General features: G+C 38.8%; 1 pseudogene; it reads right to left on the bottom strand.

The window, feature by feature from the left end:
* Nucleotides 1-5941: 5941 nt before the first annotated feature.
* Nucleotides 5942-15342, bottom strand: LOC103254826 (annotated as a pseudogene).
* Nucleotides 15343-15563: the final 221 nt, after the last annotated feature.

The following is a 15563-nucleotide window of genomic DNA, read 5'->3' as shown; positions in this document are numbered from 1 at the left end:
GACCATTGTTGATCACTCTCACTATTCTTGTACTTGGAGAAGCAACTCTCTTATTCTCCATCTTCAAAACTGCACTTCTCGTCCTACCCCTCTGGAGTCTTCAGTCACTGGACTCTTCTTTCCCTCACTTTACTAACTACCTTGACGTATGTTGCTGTACCTGGCTTTGATTTTATTTTTTTCTCTTATTCTCTTAATAGCATGTCAACCAGCATGGGAAACTTATCACGCACTCAATGTATCTGTGAATGCCTTCAGACGAAGTTTTCACCATGGAAAATATCAAAAACTTCGCACTTTTGAATGTTGTAAATGTGATGACTGTGGTGTGGCTTTTAGGCATATCTCACAACTTACTGGACATCAGAAAATCCACAAGGTAGAGGAAGCCCACGTATACGGTGAAAATACAAAGACCTTCAGGCATCGCCCATCATTTACAACACTCCAAAGAATATGCATGCTGTATCAACACTTTGAATGTGACCACTGTGGTGAAACATTTAACCGAGCTTCAGAGCTAATTCAACATCGGAGCACGCACAGTGGACTGAAACCATACAAATGTGACATATGTCAAAAGGCCTTTAGGTTTCTCTCATCCTTCTGTATACATGAGAAGTTTCATGCTGGCAAGAGGCTAAACCTGACTCGGCATCAAAAAATTCATACTCAAAGGAAGCCCTTTTCCTGTAAATTATGTGGAAAAACCTTTCGCTATTTCTCAGAAAAAAAGCAACACCAATTAACTCATTCTAGAAAGAAATATTACACATGTAATTATTGCAAAAAGGAATTCAATCCATACTCACAATTTATTCAACATCAAAGAGTTCATACTGGAGAGAGACCCTACAAATGTGATGGTTGTGAAAAATCTTTTACTACCAGCTCAAATCTTAATAAACATCAGAAAATTCATACCAAAGAGAAGTCCTTTTCATGTAATGAATGTGAAAAAACCTTCACCCAGCACACAGATCTTGTTCGCCATCAACAACTTCATACTGGACAGAAAACTTTCATTTGTAGTTATTGTAAAAAATCCTTTGTCTGCTCTTCAGATCTAACTTGACATCAAAGAACTCATACTGGAGAGAGACCCTACCAATGTACTAGTTGTGAAAAAGCTTTTAGATTTAAGTCAAACTTTAATAAGCATCAGAAAACTCATTCTGAAGAGAGGCCTTTTACATGTAGTGAATGTGAAAAGACCTTTTGCTGTAACTCAGACCTTAATCAACATAAAAAAATTCATACTGAAGAGAAACCCTATGAATGTAGTGAATGTGGAAAGTGTTTTAACAATAATTCAAATCTTAATAAACACAAGAAAATCCATACGGGAGAGAAACCCTTTGTATGTAATCAATGTGGAAAAGCTTTTAGCTTAAATTCTAGACTTTCTCGACATCAAAGAACTCATGATAAAAAGAAACCCTAAAATAATAATAATAGGATGCAGAAAGGCACTTAGAAATCACTTACCTTTTACAAGAAATTGGAAATTTAACCCCAAGAGATCAACGTAGAAAGGTTTTTAGTCAAAGCTCAATTCTTCTGCCTTGATTCATGCTGTATGGAATATCTTGGAAATATACATAAATGTAGAAGAAATGAGATGTGATCAGAGATATTTCTATATTGCGTTGACTTGTTTTAACAAAAATGGCTAAATGTGTTCAACTAAAATTTGAAATCAGATAAGGCAGCAGCTCCTATGTGACCAGTCATAAAGAGAGGGATCTAGAAGGCTGCGGTGAAACTAACATTCACTTTGCTGTTTGTTCATAACCTATTTTCACTGGATGAATAAAATATTTTTGATAAATACAACTATCTAAAGATGTGAACTTTTATAGGGTAGATGATACAACTCTAATTCAAGTGTAAGTAAGAAAACCAAAAACCTTCTATTTGAAATGAGATGTATTTGAGATGAAGAACTTAGTTAATAGACAGTGAAAAACAAAAAGCCAGTCATGAATCAAAGAACTAAAGGGGGGAATTAGGGTAGACACGAGATATCCAAAGGTTATGGGTCAGTGGAGAAGATGGCTTATATCCTATAAATGGATATAACAGACACACAGCCTCTGAAGAGTTAGCACTATTCTTAGATGTAGCTAAAGAACTTAGAAGAAATGGGAAAATTACAACAATTCTAGGTTTTAGATTCAGAACATGGGAAACTACTATGGGGAGTATTATGTTACTTGGAGTAAATTGATTTTGTGTATGTCTTAATGAATACATGCTAAGCTTTCTAGTGTGTGCTAATACTGGCATGTAATAGTGAACACATTATATCAGAGATCTAATTACATTTTCCTAAGTCTGTTCTCATAAACATCTGTGGTAATTTATCAGTGTTCAGCAGCATGGGATGGGCATAATCTAGCAAGTTTTTTTTAAAAGAATTAGCCTAAATCCATAGAAAATGATGGGAAGATACATTCAGCTTCTTCTGGGGAGGGGGGGGGCTCTTCTCTCATCTTTCTGCTTTCCTTACTTCCTCAGACATTACAGTGGCTGCCACTGAGCTAATTTGTTGTCTAATCCCAAATGTGGCTCCTCTTCCTCTGCTTCATTACTTGTGTGTTGAAGTATCTGTGTGTCTATATCTTTGAGAAAAGGTGTATGTGTATGTACCTCTCTCTCTCTCTCTCTCTCTCTCTCTATATATATATATATATATATATATATATACGTGTGTGTATGTATGTATGAATGTAGTGAATGTGGAAAGTGTTTTAACAATAATTCAAATCTCAATAAACACAAGAAAATCCATATGGGAGAGAAACACTTTTTATGTAATCAATGTGGAAAAGCTTTTAGCTTAAATTCCAGACTTTCTCGACGTCAAAGAACTATCTATCTATCTATCTATCTATCTATATATATATAGAGAGAGAGAGAGAGAGTGCTCACTTTTTGCAAACAACAGACACATTAGTTTTATGGATTTCAAGTTATATATAAGCTTAAAGGGCAACTGAAATAAGTTAAATGAGTACAAGGGAAATAGTTATTTACATATTATGAAAATGGGAATGGCTGCTAAAGAGGGGGAAAACTGTGCACTGCATCTCTCACCCCTAATTTTGCTCTTTAAAATTCTGGGTAAAAGTAAAGTTAAACAGGAACTATTTAATATACTTGAAATATATTAAGAATTTCCAACATGGTTGCTATCAGGGCCAAACTGCAAATTCTAAAGTCTATAATGGGAAAAGAAAGAAGTTAACAACTTGCTCTGAAAGGTCTGGTATTCCAAACTTGCCATAACTAGACTCAATAGAAATTTAGGAATTTTCTATTGGGATTAACACTTTCTTCTCCTTTCCATATCTGTTGCCATATTTCTTAGGGGCTATTACTTATTTTAAGCCCAAATTCTCCAGTTATGTGAAAAAAGGATAAAAAGATAGCCATTATGTGAATGTTGGGCTATTCAAAACATTCTCATTAGAACTAGAAAACTTTTGTTTTCTGTTAAAACACAAATGGAAATAAATATTAAAATTACATTACAGATTGACGTGGCAATGTCAGGGAAAAAAATTAAAACATTAGTTACATTGTTTAAGCAAAAATAACCAATGAAGAAAGAAGTTATAAATGCTTTTAGGCTTAAAATGTCATTTGAACACTTATGTGATGCATCTTTTGCCTTCAATCATTAAATCCTTATATTGTTTTCATTGTCACACATTTCAGGAGATGTAATCTAATAGGATGTTTCTGGATTGAATGGTATCCCTCTAAAAGATATGTTGAAGTTTTAATCCCCGTCCCCTGTGGTCTTATTTAAAAATAGGATGTTTTTGCAGATGTAATCAAGATGAAATCAGACTAGATTAGGGTGTCTCCTAAATCTAATCATGGTATCCTCCCAGGAAGAGACACAAGTGGCTGTTTAACTGTGTTGTCTCGAAGACAATTCAACTTTTTAGAATGCAACATGGAGACAGTGCATAGCATATGGTAATCTATGTGCACCACTTAAACAATGGTAGATATTTGCACAAAATCATTGGTTATCTCTTATCCTATATTTTTGGTTTATAACATTATTTTAAAATTATACAGACTATACAATTAAGGGAGAAAGTATTCCCTCTATAGTCAGGGAACCAGTACAGGGGTTCTGCCAGTTACTAAATCTGCCTATTACACATTCTGGGACTGAGGAAATGGCCATAGGATGGGCCTGTAGTTCCACTGGAGAAGCAAACCCTTTGTGAAATGGATTCAGGGCTAACCTCCATCTATCTCCTGACTTTCATAAGTCTCCACTCTGATGATGGGTCATGGAGGTGTCTGGGACTGTAAGAACTGGCATGATCTCACAGCGAATGCCCAAATCCCATGGAGGTCTGGGTATTGCTCTTTCTCCAGTGTACCCCTGAGAAAGCTTGAAGGAAGATTCACACTATGCTCTTATGGCTACATTATAGAGACCTCCATCAAAGGTCTTTCCTGAGGCCACTTTGGGTCTAGAAGTTGGTTTAAGTCTGGGAACCAAGTAAGGTGATGGGAATTCCCACTATAATCAGTTTCTGTTCAGAAGATCTACAAAATGTTCACTTATATGTTGAGCTGCACCCTAGAAGGCAGCCATCTAATTTCATTCAAGGGCCTCCAGGATCAACCAGCTGTCATTGGTGGGCCCAGACCAGATTACCATGCTGTTTGATACTTGTGTCCACTCCGTCTTCAAAGGTTAGGTGCCGGTGCCTGGCCTCTACCACTTCCCAGAATCCTATTATTTCCATTTTGAAGATGTTTCCTGGGGCCAATTCAGGTACCCATCACAGAATCGGTCCTATTAAATAACACATTCTAATGGAATGAAAGAATATTGAATGAAGAAGAGACCCTTTATAAAAGCGTGGTAACAGTTACGGGAAACCAACATGGGCCCTGAAGGGAAAACAGGAGTGCAGTGACTTTGTCATATGTCACCTTGTCTCAGCTGGTTCCACATCCCCCAGAATTCCCTTCCCTGTATTTCCCAGGGAGGGTGGGTCATAGAGGGCATTTTAGTGTGAGATCTGGAGGATGGAGGTGGAGGAAGAGCAGTCATTCTGTTTTCATGCTCAGTAAGGCTTCTGTCACTGACACGCTTCTTATCTGCTGGCTCTTCTTGTTGGAGTGGTCACCGGTAGGACAGGGATGAGCGGATATGAGAGAATATGAATACTAAAAACAGAGAGAGAAACATATTTGGATTCAAAGACCACCAGAATTATCTTTGCTGTTCAAATCTGCTTATTTCTGCATGTTTTTATTGCTGCAGTGGTTGTTTTCTTGACTTGGCTGAGAGCTTCAGGATTATGTATTAGCTGTGCTGTGCCTGGTTCCCATTAGAAAGGGCTTAGGAAGGGCTTTTAACAGCTCAGTTTTAGCAAATGCTCATCTGTGGTATAATTATTAAGGGTGCATAAAGTACCATGGTTGTTTCTCTTGTCATCTTTGCAGATAAAGGATTGGGATCTGCTACCAGAAGACTACAGAGAAAGAGCTAGAAGAAAAAGCCAATCTGAGAATTTAATACACCATAAATTGGGCAAATGTAAATTACTCAATTATTATAGAAACAATGGCACTGAGTTGGAATGGAGTAAGATTAGATCCTCACACCTCATAACATATGCTATCAGGTAACACGGTGGAGGGGAACCAAATAATTTAACTTAAATCATATTTGTTTCATTATTTTAAAAAGGAGGTATATTTGGCATAACCTTTGAATTGTTGAATATTTTCATGATTCACACTATTCACACTGTTACATTACACTTATTAAAAAAAACTAATAACCCTGATGTTATGTGAGGGTTGATGTATGGAATAAACATTTTCTATATTTGTTGCATTTGTAAGATTTCACTCCTCTGTGCACATTTACAGAGTTTTAGCGTTATATAAATTATTACTGCTTTGTTGGAACTAATTCCTTTTGGGTTTTCTGATGTACAAGGAAGTTTGACTTGTGGCAAAACGTTTTCTCACATTTGTTACATTAATAAGGTTTCTCCCTGTGTGTATTTTCTGATGTTCAGTGAGAGTCCACAGCTGATGGTGGGTTTTCTCACATTCATTACATTCATATGGTTTCTCTCCTGTGTGAATTCTTCGATGTACACTAAAGGCTGACTTATGGCATAAGGATTTCCCACATTTACCACGTTCATATGGTTTCTCCCCAGTGTGAGTCTGCCGATGTTCAATGAAGAACTTCTGACAGCAGGTTTTCCCACACTCATTACACTCATAGGGTCTCTCTCCTGTGTGTGTTCTCTGATGGTGAGAGAGGGCTGACTTCCTGCAGTAGGTCCTCCTATATTCATTACATTCATACAGCTTCTCCCATATAGTTCCCTGATTTACAATGAAATGTGAGTTTTTACTGATGGCATGTCCATGTTCATCACGTTCATAAATGGTCTTTGTGTTCATTCTCTAACATTCTTTGCAGTTTGACTTCACAGTGTATGTTCTACCATATTTGTTAAACACACATTTTTCTCCCCCATGTGAGTTCTCTGATGTATAGTGAGTGTTGATTTATGGGAGAAAAACTTCCCACATTCATCACATTCATAAGACTTCTCTATGGGCTATGTGATGTGCAGTCGGAGCTGATTTAGTACATAAAAATTTTCCACATTGACTGTATTCATAGGGTTTCTCTTCTGTATGACTTCTTCAATGCACATTGAGGGCTGACTGACAAGAAAAGGTTTTCTCACATTTATTGCATTTATAAATGGTTTTTCCTCTGTGTGAATTCTCTGATGTGCAATAAGAGCTGACTGGCAGAAGAAGGATTCTCCATAGACCTTACATTTATTTGGTTTCTCTCTTCTGTGAATTCTTTGATGTACAACAAGGTAAGATTTCTTGCTTAAAGCATTCACATATTCCTTGCATTCATAAAGCTTCTCCCCTGTGTGTGACCTGAAATATTCAGCAAGGGTTGACTTTTGAAAGAAGGTCTTTCCACATTCATTACATCATAGGATTTCTCCCCTCCTTGAATTTTTTGGTGTATAATGAGAGCAGACTTGTCAATGAAGTTTTTCCCACATTCACTGCAGTCATAGGGTCTCTCTCCAGTATGAATCATTTGGTGTCTATTAAGTCTTGTTTTCATGCGGAAAGTTTTCCTACAATCACTACAAACATAGGGCTTTTCCCTTGTATGAATTATCTGATGTACAGTAAGGGAAGACCTCTTAGAAAAGGTTTTCCTACATTCATCCCATTCACTTGGTTTCCTTTCAGACTGTATCCTCTTCTGTGTAATGAGGACCACCCTCTTGAAGGTTTTCCCATATTTATTATACTCTAAAGCTAGTTTCAAAGTCTGAATGTTCTGGTACAGAATAAGACCTTCACTTTGATGTCTGGCATTCCTAATTGGATTATGTTCATACTTTTTCATTTCAGAATGACTTTTCTCATGTTTAATATGGAATAATGGCTTCCCACATCCACTGTATTCATCAGTAATCTTTTTATTTTCTTGCAAAAATTACTTCTGAATTGGTTTTCAAGCTGTTTCCTCCTGGATCATAATTTATGGTATTTTTCTCAAAGGAATAAAATTCATGCTCAGATTAAATGTTATCCTAAATACAGTACCTCTTTCTGTAATCAGTGTTTTGCTGTTGAAGAATACAATTTGCCTCAAATGTTTGTCTTGAATTTTCTTGTCCTTCTCTAATGCATCATCAACTTCTAGAAAGGAGCATAATTAACAATATTTGTGAGTTTCCACAAATTTGCCATGAGTCTTATTGTGGGGGATTAGAATTCAAGCCCATACTCCTAGGATTAAAAAAATTTCCTGTGTAAGTATCTCACACTTGGTTAATTTGGGGGAAAACAAAAATGAAAAGTAGAAAAATGATAATCCATTCACATAAGCCTGTTTAACAGGGTGAAAGAAAGAGGAAATTAGAAAAGAATACAAATACCTTTGACACTTTATCAATAATAAAGGGTGGAAAAGTAAAACAGTCCATAAGGAACAGCACACAAAGCATGCTGTATGTGTGACTGGTGGAGTATCGAAAAAACAGACAAGAGTCAAGTGCACTTAGAGGAAGACAATGATAGAGTGAGACTAGGTAAAAAAGACTTCAGAAAGATGGTCAGTCTCATCAAAACACAGGAAAAAGGGTGAATCTGAATGTTTTGGAGTGAACTCTGGAATTTGTACAAATGAGATGGGGAATAAGAGTAAAATTGTGGCTGAGCAGAGCTGGGACTAGAAGGAGGGAAGCAGGACACCCAGAGCACCTGCACAGCTCTGAGAATGAGAGTTGTCTTAAGTTTTTTTGTTTTGGTTTTTTTTTGAGTTGGAGTCTCACTCTGTCACCCAGACTGGAGTGCCGTGGCCGCTCCTGGCCACCGCAGCCTCGACCTGCTGGGCTCCGGCGATCCTTCCGCCTCAGCCTTCCGAGTAGCCGGAATTACAGGCACGCGCTACCACGCCCGGCTGATTTTTTGATTTATTGTAGAGATGAGGTCTCGCCGCCCAGGCGGGTCTCGAACCCGTGGGCTCAGGCAATCCACTCACCTCACCCTTCCAAAGGCGCGGGATTACAGGCTGAGCCACCGAGCCCGGCTTGTCTTAAGTTTTGTGTGCTAAGTATCTTGTTTGTTTCACCCTACTCTCAACCCTGCAAAAACTGAGAATGGAAAAGGAATCCGAGTTATTTCTCAGTTAAATGATGGAAAGAAAAATGGAGGGCAACTAGAAAGATCATGACAGATCTATGAAAGTCTGAATATAAAACAAGACTATGATAGTGGTGGGTGGGGCACAGCAGGCAACAGAGAATGTTACAGAAATACACTTTAAGGTGTGGTAAGAAGGAATCGGATTCTTGGAGTAGGTAACTTAGGGGCAAAAATCTTCATATATTTCAATTAAAGGAGTACGTTTATTTGGGGATAATATTCTAGGTACCTAAAACATGATGATCATAATCATACTCAATCACTTCTAAAGGTCTGGGCCTGATAAAAAGAGGTTCACAAAAAACATTACAAAGATGCCAACTATAATCAACTTGGAACTCTCATTTCCATTGGTTTCTACCTGCTCAGTTATCACTTACTTACCTGGGTAGCTCTGACTTATGAATTCCTCCACTATCCATGGTTCTTCTCCTTGCTCCAATTTGAAGATCAAATCAGGTTTGCTAACATGATACCCTGTTAATGGGAAATTACAGAACTTAGGCCAAACTCTTTGGATTTCAGGAACGCTGAAGAAGTGAAGAAAGTACAGCTTCAGAAGTGAAGATGCCTAGCAATAGCTCAGTAAAGTCAGAACATTTTGGTAAAAGGCAAAGGAAGGGCAGGAATACAAGTACATACTTCTATCTAAAAGGGTGAATCATCTAGCTCCCCTGATGCTCAAGGCTACATAATTAAATTCTAGAAACTCAACATGTTTTTCTAATACAGAAGAAATGTATGCTCTTAGGAGTTATATTTGGCAACTGTACTTACCCACTGAGACCAGGTTGCTGTAGTTCTCCAGCATCACATCCCTGTACAGGAGCCTCTGAGCAGGGTCCAGTTGCTGCCACTCCCCTTGGGTGAAGTCCATAGTCAGGTCCTTGAATGAAACTGATCTCTGAAAGAATATGTTTAATCTGAGGCAATTAAAACTGAGTGACATCAAATATATGGTCACATCAAATATAAGGAGACCATTATCATGGCTGATGGAAAGCTATAAAGAGATAAAACTTTGTGGAAGGCTAAAAAATTAGAACTATCCTGTCAATGTATTCATTTAAAAAATAAATTTCAAAAAGTTACTGAGCTTATCCCATGTCCTGGAGCTATTCCAGTTTGTAGGATTACTAACTGACGTAACATACTGATCTTGCACCCAAGGAACATGCATTCTGACAGAGTGACATGGATAGAAATATACATCTTCAGTAAAGAGCACTGAAGGACATATACACAAGATAGAGGCTGATCACAAAAGAAGAAAGGCAGTTCCATTCTGTGCTATTGCTGATCTTTATGATGCTGTCCTTGAAGTGTCTGTGCACTACAGAAGTAGAGCTGTCCAGCTGGGAGCTGAGTATCCTATTCTGGAGTTCAGAGGACAGACAGAAAGGCGATCAGAAGCAGTATCTGAAAGAATAAATAATGAGGAAAGTCTCTGAACTGATAAGGAGTGATTTTCAGGCTACACTGTCAAGTGAAAAGATGAAGGTACAAAACAATACCCACAATCTGCTACCTTTTATGTAAGAAAGGAGATATACAAAAGCACATATGTACCACTATGTATGCAAAAAAAAAAAAAAATTACAGAGAGGATAAATCAGAAACTCATAAAACTGGTGGCCTTTGGGGAGAGATGGAGACAGACAGAAAGAATGGGGAGATGGGAACAGGGTGGAAGGGATGAAGGGGAGCGACACTTCTCTAAATATAGCTTTCTATACAGTTCTGATTCTTAGAACTATGGTAATGCCACCTACCCCTACAAATTCAACCAGAATATGACTCTAAATAAAATAGTAACATATGAGCCCAACTATATTAAAAATAAAACAACACACTACAGCTAAAGGGATGGGGAAGAAAAGAACTAACCAAAGTAACTGTGGAGAAGAGCATTTTGACTACATTCTGCAAGGAAGATTAAAAAGAACTGCATATAATTAGACTTTACTTAGGAAACTTGTTTTTCACATAGGGTGTAGATAAGTAAGTCTTAAAAATACCTCAAGTGTGCACTTGGATGGGAAAATAGGTAATAAATATAGGCAGGTTTCTCTCTGTCAGACAAAGGCACTGTAAATAAAGGAAAGGGAAGGCTAGAATGAACACTGCAAAATAACTGTCCAGCAGTGTCAAGGTCATGAGTGACAAAGGATCATACTAGGTAGCAAGAGGCTAAGGAGGTAGGACAGCTAAGTGCAAGGTGGTAGCCTAGGTTGGATCCCTGATCTGAAAAAGGATATTTGTGGGAAATTAGCAGCATTTGAATAAGATAGATAATAGTACTATAGGCATGTTAATTTCCTGGCCTTGATCACTACAGTATAGTATTGAAAAATCAGGGGAAGATAGGTGAAGGGTAGGCAGGTACTTTTCATATTTTTCTAATTATTTTTATTTCAAAATAAGGAACTACAAAATAGGAGTGCTGCCCCCACCTCGGCAGATACCTTGCCTCTAGGCCTGCTGTAATGTCTTAATCCCATCACAGAACTATCTTCGGTCATCTTGGCCTGCCTTTTCTTTGACCCACCATACACCTCTATGCTTCATTAGATAAAGTAATTAGACCTTTCCCACTATCATCACAACTCTCCTACACGAAAACTAGAAGTGGTCTCATTATCCATGTTATTTCCTCCATAAATTACCTCTTCCAAAAGAGCTGTCTTCAGATACAGAGTACCTTATAATTATAGGTACAACAATGGACATAAAAGGTCTTAATGACTACAAAGAATGATTAGTAAAAATATTAGAAGAGCGAGTGAGAAAGACTGCCAGAGGAGTGAAGAGCCTTCACTAGAAGGCAGGCCTGGTTGCACTTAATAGTATAAGGTATAGATGAGAACAGTGAAGGTGTGCACTTTGTGAGATACTGAATGGTGCTTGTAACAAAAGCAAAATAAATCCAGTGTGCCAGGTACTCAAGTCAACTCTGTAAGCAACACTGTTAAGTGGAATGACCAACCATTCAGCCCAGAAGCCAGTGCACAGGTTTATACAACACAAGACTACCCACAAAAAAATAAAAGATGAGCCGGATACTGTGTCTCATGCCTGTAACCCCAGCACTTTGGGAGGTTGAGGTAGGAGGACTGCTTGAGCCCAGGAGTTAGAGACCAGCCTAGGCAACATAGCAACACCTCATCTCTACAAAAAATTAGCCAGGCGTGATGGTGCACACTTGTAGTCCTGGCTACTCAGAAGGATCGCCTGAGCCCAGGAGGTCAAGGCTATGGGCGAGCTGTGATTGTGCTACTGCACCCCAGCCTAGGCAACAGAGTGAGTCCCCGACTCAGAACAAAAAAATAAAGGATGAGCACTCCTACGAATAGATATATGTCTACAGAGGACACAGAGACGAAACGAGCACATGCCTACACCTTTAAAGGCAAGAGCCTTACAATAATGCCCAGACTCTACATGTAATGCAGAGATGGAGATAGCCTGCATAGCTCCCTAAACACAAAGTCCAGTGGACAAAGATGGGTGCAGGAGGGTCCTATGATGAGATGACTCCTGGCTATGGTCACAATGTGGAGACATAGGGTAAAAAGTCAAGGAGCAATGCAAACAATGGAGACATGGTTAAAAGCAGTAGAAAATGTGGGGCATGTTCGGTAAACTAAATGTAGACCATCACTCTGCAGTGGGGCTCAGTCTGGGCGATACCTTCCACTGCAGGCATGTGGCACACCTGTAGCAGTATTTGGCTGTCAAAGTTCTATGGGAGGCTACTGGCATTGGTGGAGGCAGGAGAGAGGGACGGTAGACATCCCACAACATGCAGGAGTTTCATACAGCAAAACATGCCCCAAGTCTTGCATTACTTTCTAATGTCTTAAACATTTATATAGATGAAAACATCTGCCTATAATGATCTTGGCCTAGAACCTTACTCCATTTTACACTTGAACATATAGTATTTTTATGTATACTAAATTTTTCCAAATGCAACACTGGGTAAAACAAGGGAACACTATCTGATTTGGATTGGAACTTTAGGGATTTTCACTCTTTTGAAAAGTATGACTAAGGGCAATGCTGCTCATGAAACATCACATCTCTATCAGTGTGAACTTGTAATTGTCACATTCACAGTGATTTAACAGGTATAAATATCAGACTACTTTTCTGACTTATTATAGTTGTATCTGAGCCATTCTATATTAAAGTATATACTCTTTCATTTTTACTTTGCTTATATGTCTCCTCTGAGTTCTATTGATTTTTAAAAATTACATTATCTATGATGTATATTGATATCATCTATTGTTTCCAAAACAGGATAAAGGGAGTATGGGTTTCATTTGAGATCTCTAGAAAACGGAGTCTAAGGCAAGGACTAAGTTCATATCATTTTATCTGGTAGCTCCAAGCCAGGGCAGTGAGGGTGAAGGAGGAAAGGAAGTGAGGACAGTGGGGTGTGAACAACGAGATGGAAGTTGCGTTAGCACATCGCGCCCCCCGTTCACCACAAGCCCCAGTGTGAGGCAGCAGGTTCCTCAGCAGGAGCATGTGGTCAGAGGTGAGACTTCTCCAGGACCACAAGGAGAAACTGACCTCAGAATAGTACATGCAAGAGAAAAAGCAGGGGGATTTATCTGCCTACCTCCTTCTCATTTCCATTTCCCGTCATTCAAGTTTCACCCCGAGGTAAGCTAATGTGCCCACACTTCCAGGTTGCATCATCTGGTTCCACCATCTGGTCCCTCAGGAAGCGAGATGCCACACCTTATGGTGTGCTGTTTCATCCAAGTCTAAAAGAGGAGGCAGCCTGCTGTGAGTGGGTGGCATGAACTAAGGGAGATAAAGGAGATGGTTGAATATGGAAGGTTTGTGTCCCAATATAGCTTGCACAAAAAGTATGTTATATAAATATGGGCCTGGCAGAGCTGAGAACCCCCTCACCACAGCTTGTACTGTTTGTGTAGTATCTTTCTTCTTCACTAGCTTGTGAGCTCCCCAAGGACAGAGACAGCATCCCTTTCATCCAGGCTGCATGTGGACCATCTAGCACAGTGTGTGACACCTAACAGTTTGATCAAAACGTAGTTGCTGAATGAAAGGTCCAAAGTGGCAGGAATTAAAAAGGAGGAACTGGTCACAACATGAATGGCCTTATAAATCACACCAAGGAGGCTGAACTTTTACCCTATACGTGATATGGAGCCTCTCAAGTCATTTCTGTGTTGACACATGATCAAACTGGCATTTCAGAGAGATTTCCCAGTATGAACAACAGTCTTGAGGTAGGAAGGGGAAGGAGCCAGGTAGACTGAGAAAGCTATTATGATAATTCAGGAGAGAGAAACTGAGGCAGGAGAAGTAAGGATGGAATGCAAAAGACAAATTCAAGAAATGTTTCTGAGGCAACATTAGCAAGGCTTGATAACTGCACAAGGTAGGAGGTGAGAAAAATGAGTTTAAGATGGACTTCATTTTCTGGCTTGCATAACTGACCAGATGGCAGCAGCTCTGATAGGGAATAAAGAGGAAGAAACACATTGAGCAGACTGTAAATACTGTTTCCATTTTGGACATGAGGTCTTCAGGGCCTTCTGGACACCCTTACAGAGCTGTTCAGCAAGGATCTCAAGCTGAGGTTCCTGGAGTTATGAAAAGATTTTACAGCACAAAGGATTGCAAATTAAAACAACAAAGGGCATGAAAAAAATCAGAAAGAATTATGGGTTAACAATGGAATAGCAATGTTTATGGAACAAAAGGGGGAAAGACTGTATAAAAGATGAAGAAATGATTACAGAACTACAAAAAGAATCATGTGAATGGCTTCACAGAAATTATCAAAAATGCATTTTAAGGAAGGGGAAGTCATACTATCAAATGCAACAAAGAGTTTTGTAAAGCATGGAGTGAAAAATACCCATTGGATATGGAAATAGGCTACTGCTATCTTGTGCCTGCACAGATCCATGGGAGTGGTAGAGGCAGACACAAGACTGCATGAAGTAAGTTCAAATGAGACAAGCACGTGTGCAAGTTTTACCCAAAGAACACAGCGTCTGATTGTTCCCCGTACAACTTGTCTTTAAAGGGCAGATGAAAGAAATAGTTATTAACGGTCTTATTTGAGAAACACACAACCCATTATCCTAGGTATTATCAAGAATGATAGAGAACCATGAGAATACTGCCTACTCTGATGACAATGAATCGGTCTCCTATAACTACTGTGCTTTGCCTGGGTATAAAAGGAAACTCACTGCAAGTCTTTCACAGCTGTTTTTGGCAAAGCTATCTCTGCATCACCTATTCAAAGATCAGCTAAGAATGTGTTTAGAGATAAATGATAGGAAAACCATGCCAATAGCCAGCATAAGGCCTGTCTCATAGTATCTGGTCTGAAACAACTTGAATAAGTCTACAGGAATATATGATTTCTGTATACTTATGTCAACTCTTCCACTATTGATCTGATATCCTTCTTTTCTGTGATGCTGAACTGTATTTCTACTATTTCATCTGAATGTACAAACTACTATAAATCTATTGAAAATGTGGGAAGTAAATCCCTAAGCAACTTACCTGAAATTTGTTCATTTTTGGGGTGCTCTTGAGAAAGGGCCAAGAGTAGTGAAAGCAGAACTGGGTAAGGAAGAATGGAGAATGGAATAATGAAAGCTGGGCTAACATACCAGCTTCACAATTACCTACCATGACAGCCACACACCCATTTAAGGAAATGGCTCTTTGACCAATCTGATACAGAAAGCAACAGGTAGAGGGGATATTCACTTGTTCATTGATGGTTCTAAAATGAT

This window comes from Carlito syrichta, unplaced genomic scaffold (assembly GCF_000164805.1).
Source record: "Carlito syrichta isolate Samal-C Ts95f unplaced genomic scaffold, Tarsius_syrichta-2.0.1 Scaffold287529, whole genome shotgun sequence".
Taxonomy (NCBI): Eukaryota; Metazoa; Chordata; class Mammalia; order Primates; family Tarsiidae; genus Carlito; species Carlito syrichta.
This window is presented reverse-complemented; position numbering and strand designations above follow the sequence as displayed.